The following is a 6589-nucleotide window of genomic DNA, read 5'->3' on the forward strand; positions in this document are numbered from 1 at the left end:
GCCTCTGGCTTCAAAAGGTAAAAGCAATTTGCTTGCACAGGCACTGCTGGCAGTTGGGTGCCCATGTGGCATCTAGGCTTAAGGACAAATTATTTCTGAAAATGTCACCTCAAACATTCAAACCCAGGTGCTTGGGCAGTTTATGAAGTTCTTCACAGGTCCCCAATCCTGTCAGGAGGTTATCTAGAAAGCAGGACTGGGGGGGTGGGATCCTGCCTTTTAAGAGGCTTGATTTATATTTCTGGATTGTTTGCATGGGGTGTTTTTGGCAAGATCCTCACCCTGCCTGGGTGCCTCTGTTTTGTTTCCATCCTGAAAGCAGAGCCCCTGGTTCTGCATTACCCTTGCTGGTGGTGTTAATTCTGGTGCAGCACCTGGATGCTTCCAGCTGGATGCATGTGTGTCTCCTCCTCTTCAGCACCTTCATCCTTCTCTTTAAGAGCATAAATGATTGTGTCCTGGGAATAAACAATAATTGTATCTTGGGAATTATTTCAGGAAGAGCTCATGTTAGAGAAGATTGACTAATTCTTGGCAGGGGCAGGTTGGCACAGCCATGTTGACCTCAGGGGAGCTGAACTGATGAATGTCAGCAATGTGGCTGGCCCTGTTCCTCCAGATGTTCTGCTGAATGTCTGCAGATAACAAAGCCTGTCTGGAAACCTGGAGAAATGTGTTAATATTTGTAGGATAAAGATCATAGAATTGTGAAGGTTGGAAAGGACCTTAAAGATCATCAAGTTCCAACCCCCCTTCCATGAGCAGGGACCCCAACCATTAGATCAGGCTGCACAAACCCTCATCCAACCTGGCCTTAAAAACCTCCAGGGATGGGTCATCAACAACCTCCCTGGGCAACCCATCCCAGTTACCTGGGTCACTAGGACCAGGTGTGTGACATTAAATATCTATTATGTTCATTTGTGAAATGTCTCCATGGCTCACCTCAGGGCAGATACTTCTGGGAGCTCAATTACAGGCAGTTAGTTGCTTGACAACACTCCTGGCAGAGGCAGTGCAGGAACTGTGTCCCATCAGCCAGCAGATCTCTGCTTACTCATGTGTTGTCATCAAGCAGAGCCTGAAGCCACCTGGGGAGCTCCTGGGTTTCTCAATGGGGTGGAAAGCTGTGTAGCCTTGAGCATGGGCTTCTTGTGGCTGTTGCAAGAGGTCCCAAGAGGCCTTCAGCCACACAGAGCCCTGTTGGGATGGAAAAGCAGCATCCCTGGGTGCTGGCCAGACCTTGCCCCTGAAGATTGTGATGTTCAGACACAAGAAGGTTCATCTCTGCTCGGCAAGTGCAAAGGGGTGAAGTGATTTATCCAGGGAGCCAGTGGCAGAGCTGCAGTCATAGACTCACAGTCTGGTTTGGTTTGGGACTTTCAAAGCTCATCCAGTCCAACCCCTCTGCAGTGAGCAGGGACATCTGCAGCTGGATCAGGCTGCTCAGAGCCCTGACCATTAATGTTTCCAGAGATGGGGCATCTACCATCTCTCTGGGCAAACTCTGCCAGTGTCTTACCATGCTCATCATAACAAATTTCTTACCTACATCTGTCTTAATCTTCCCTCTTATAGATTAAGAATATCCTTGTCCTATTGTTAAAGTTCCAACCCCCCTTCCATGAGCAGGGACCCCAACCATTAGATCAGGCTGCACAAACCCTCATCCAACCTGGCCTTAAAAACCTCCAGGAATGGGTCATCAACAACGTCCCTGGGCAACCCATCCCAGTTACCTGGGTCACTAGGACCAGGTGTGTGACATTAAATATCTATTATGTTCATTTGTGAAATGTCTCCATGGCTCACCTCAGGGCAGATACTTCTGGGAGCTCAATTACAGGCAGTTAGTTGCTTGACAACACTCCTGGCAGAGGCAGTGCAGGAACTGTGTCCCATCAGCCAGCAGATCTCTGCTTACTCATGTGTTGTCATCAAGCAGAGCCTGAAGCCACCTGGGGAGCTCCTGGGTTTCTCAATGGGGTGGAAAGCTGTGTAGCCTTGAGCATGGGCCTCTTGTGGCTGTTGCAAGAGGTCCCAAGAGGCCTTCAGCCACACAGAGCCCTGTTGGGATGGAAAAGCAGCATCCCTGGGTGCTGACCAGACCTTGCCCCTGAAGATTGTGATGTTCAGACACAAGAAGGTTCATCTCTGCTCTGCAAGTGCGAAGGGGTGAAGTGATTTATCCAAGGAGCCAGTGGCAGAGCTGCAGTCATAGACTCACAGTCTGGTTTGGTTTGGGACTTTCAAAGCTCATCCAGTCCAACCCCTCTGCAGTGAGCAGGGACATCTGCAGCTGGATCAGGCTGCTCAGAGCCCTGACCATTAATGTTTCCAGAGATGGGGCATCTACCATCTCTCTGGGCAAACTCTGCCAGTGTCTTACCATGCTCATCATAACAAATTTCTTACCTACATCTGTCTTAATCTTCCCTCTTATAGATTAAGAATATCCTTGTCCTATTGTTATGGGCCCTGCCAAAAAGTTTGTCCTCTTCTTTCTTAGAAGCCCCTTCAGGTACTGAAAGGCTGCAATAAGGTGTCCCTGAAGCCCTCTCTTCTTCAGGATGAACAACCCTGACTCTCAGGTCACTATTTTTGTTTCTGTAGGGCCAGGGGGGTCTCTCCAAAGTGGAGCAGAGGGGCAGAAACCCCTTCCCCAACCTGCTGCTTTTCACAGAGTCACTTTGGTTGGAAAAGACCTTCAAGATGATTGAGTCCTGGCACTTGACACATGGTTTTTGTTGGCAGCACTAAAGCAGGTGGGAGTCCTGTCTGAGGGCTGGACCTCTGCTCTCCTGAGGGGTCAGGGAGTGGAAACTCAGTTCCTGTGCTGGGTCCATCCTCTGGTCCCTGCTGCATCCTGACCATGGTGAGGAAGGATCTCTGGAGGATTCCAGCACCTTTTGAGACAGCTCCCTGGCAACCTCCTGCTCTGCTGACCCACACCAGGAAAGGGCCAAGAGTCTCCTGGTGATGATCTGACATCTTGAAAAGTTCTATCTATTTAAAGAGACTTTCCTCCCCCTTCTCAAAGGCAGTGGCTCTGGGTGACTCTGGCAGCTCCAGCCATCAATCAGTTCTTCCTAATGACCAAGACCCTGTGGTGAAGGGTCACGATCAATCACCTCCTGTGATGATGACATGATGAAATTGCCATTATGGGAGGGAAAAGCTGCATCACCATCTCACACCCCTCATCCCAAGCTGCACCAGGACGTGACATCTTTTACTTGAGCACAGCAAAGGGCTTAAGGAAGGTCCAGAAATTCCCACCCCCACCAAACAGGCAGGAACTGAGGCACAACAAGGTGATATAAAAATGGGTGAAAGAGGTTGTTGCACTAAAACTCTTCCAGTTAAATCCCTCCAGTGTCCTTATGAGGAAAGGCTGAGAGACCTGGGGCTGTTTAGTCAAGAGAAGAGAAGGCTGAGAGGGGACCTTGTTAATGTCTGTAAATACCTGCAGGGGGGTGTCAGGAATGGGCAGTGTCTGTTCAGTGGTGCCTGGGACAGGACAAGGGGAAGTGGCACCAAGTGACAGCACAGGAAGTTCCACCTCAACATGAGGAGAAAGTTCTTTCTTGTGAGGGTGACAGAGCCCTGGGACAGGCTGCCCAGAGAGGCTGTGGAGGCTCCTTCTCTGGAGACTTCCAGGACCCATCTGGACACGTTCCTGTGTGACCTGCCCTGGGTGTTCCTGCTGCAGCAGGGGGGTTGGACTTGCTGATCTTCAGAGGTCCCTTCCAACCCCTCTGATTCACTGGTTCTGGCTTGTACTCCCTCTCCAACTTGTGTCCTTGGTCCTAAACAAACAGTTCTTGACTCTGTGCAAATAAGGTGTTTTTTGATGGCTCTTCTATCTGAATAATTTTTAAAACAAAAATAACTTGAATTTGTTAGCAGATCACAAAGCTTAAAAGCAAAAAATATTAAAGAACCCCTTGGAATTGTGGTTACCCCAAGATGGAATATTTTGCTAGAAACAATTTAGAAGTTCAGAACTGCCTCTTTTAATCAAGTGTTAGTTTGATTCTGTTTTGAAAATATATGGGGGAAAAAAAAAGTGCCTTTAGGGACTTTATGTGGAAGAGAGAAATGAATAAAGCATTTTGTAGTCAGCCAAAGAAAATATTTCTTTAAAATATTGGTCAGAAGCTTCCCTCTTAATTCAAAGGAGTCAAATATCTGTCAGAAAGGAGCCTTTTGTGGGGTGGTTGGATGGATTTAAATGACCTCAAGGTCCCTTCTAGACTATGTTTTGTGACCCTCTGACATTAATCTCTGCTCTAAAGGCCTGATCATCAGTTATCACTGGATAAAGGAAAATGACATTGGATAACACCCTCCTGGCTGCCTCTGCTCCCAAGCCCTCCCCCCTGCCAGACAATGCAGGGAAGGGATCTGGGATGTACCTGCACTGAGCTTTGCTTTCCATTGGGGGTTGTTGGGAAGCTGCTACAAACTGTGTTGGGGCTGGAGATGATCTTGTCCCCTGGAGCACAGGGATAAAACAATGCCCATCACATCCCCCAGCCTTGACCTGCCCCACAAACAGGATCAGTGGAGGGGACTCCAGGGGCCCTGCTCTGCTAGTAAGGAGGGTAGAGGGGGTCCAGGTCAATTATCTCCCTGAATTAGGGATCCCATGGGGTTGAGGTGAACCTGGACCAAAATAACCATGTGGCTGATCTCTAGTCCCAGGGCAGGTCTGGTAAAGAGGAGAAAGAGGTTCTTCAATGCAGCAAAACAGCAGCAATTTGAGAGCTGCTCCAGTTGCATGTACAGCACTAACCATGACTCTGTTCATCAGGAGGCCACAGTCAAGGCCACACCTCTATTTTCTGTTGTTTAAAATGTAAAAAAATAGATTTTTTAGAAGCATTTACCCTCCAGCCCCACTTCTCCCCATGGAGGGGGCTCCCAACAACAGCACAAGTCGTCCCTGCTCCCCTGGGGTGGCTTTTTTGCTTCCCTTTCTGCCTCCAGTTGCTTTTATGTTCAGATGATCAGCCTGTGCCCTGTCCTGGTGGGTGATTTTGTGATGTGAAAGGGTGCAATATTTTTTTTTTTCCCTTATCTTTTCTTGATTCTTCTCTTCCACCTCCCTCAATTTTATTTGAAGGAAACTTGTTTGTGAAATGTTCAGCATAAAGGTGGCATGTCCAGGTTAGAAACTGGTTTTCTGCTGCAAAACTTGTCCCATGGCTGCCTCCAAACAGAGGAACCATGTTCCTTGGGCACTTTTAGTCTGTTTGTTAACTTCTCTTGATCTTGAAGCCTGGACTTGTGCCTTGGAGATGGTGCCATCAGGTTGAAGAAAGCCCTGAGCTGCTGGTCCAAAAAGCTTTTGAGGTGCTTCTTACTGGAAGGTGAGGAACTTTCCAAATGCAGAACAAAACAAGAGACACCAGGGGAAGCATCACTGAGATGATCTTCCTCTTACAACAAACTACTGAGTTATCATGTCTCCTGGCAAGGAAGTCTCTCAATTTCTTCAGCAGTTTTTCTTAGGCCTTGTTTATAAAAAAAAATGTTAGTACAGAGTTCACTGTAACAGAACCCTAATTGACCTCGAGTGTGTGTCAGATAAATAATAAATGGGAATAAAAGTATCAGTAAGCAGTGTCTATAGTAGACATCTGTTTTCTCACTGGCCTGCAGCCATAGCTCTCCAGGCTGGGATGTCCTCAGCCCAGTGAGGTCAGCCAAGCTCAGCTCTGGAGTGGCCATGGGATGGGAGTTGTGTGCTGCTGGGCTTGCTGCTCACCCCTACCTGCCCTGCCCCAAAGCAGAGGGACTTCCAGGCAAGTCATCAACTTCCCAAGTATCACCTTGAAATTCTAGACAAAAATCAGTGGGGAAGTGTGTGCTGCAGCTGGATTAGCACATCTTCTGGCTAGAGATTGCTTGTGGAAGTAGTGATCTGCTCTGATACTTGGATGCTGACTGGCAGGGAGGTGTCAGAGCTGCTGCTTGGCAAGTCAACAGCATAAACACCCAAATAAATGCCCATTGGTGTCACTCCCAGCAAGGAGCCAAAGGTGTAGCAGGGCTTGGAAGGGTTTTCATAAACAGGAAAGCAGAGGAAGGTGTGTTTTCAGAGGGATGAAGGAGTGTCAGGTGGAGCTGGTGTGTTGGGGGGGTTTGGCAGGGTGAGAAGAGAACAGCCCCCAAGAGGACCAGATGCAGGCTCTGAATCTGCCTGATCTACAGGAGCAGAGATTTTGGGTGGGAGAACTAGATTCTGCTGTCTAAAGCACAGACAGGAATAGATGCAAAGGCCTTCTTGAGCTGAAGAACCATTTATTTATTTATTTATTTGGTCAGTTTTAGCCCCTTATTGCTATAAATAAACTCAGCTGTGCCTTCAGTGCCCTTAGATCTGTGGAAGTGCCCATGGATGGAGACCCAGACCTGAGAGCCCAGAGACTGTTCTGTGCAGGCTGGGAGCAGAGCTGGGTGCACTTTGCAGTGTGTGGAACAGCCCCTGGGTTGCAGCTACAGGGAGAAACAAATGTTCTGTCCTCAACACAATATCTTCTTTGGGCTGGAATTTCCCTTCCCTGGTGCTGCCCACGGGCTG

The sequence above is a fragment of the Chaetura pelagica genome, unplaced genomic scaffold, assembly GCF_000747805.2.
Source record: "Chaetura pelagica isolate M959 unplaced genomic scaffold, ChaPel_1.0 scaffold471, whole genome shotgun sequence".
Taxonomy (NCBI): domain Eukaryota; kingdom Metazoa; phylum Chordata; class Aves; order Apodiformes; family Apodidae; genus Chaetura; species Chaetura pelagica.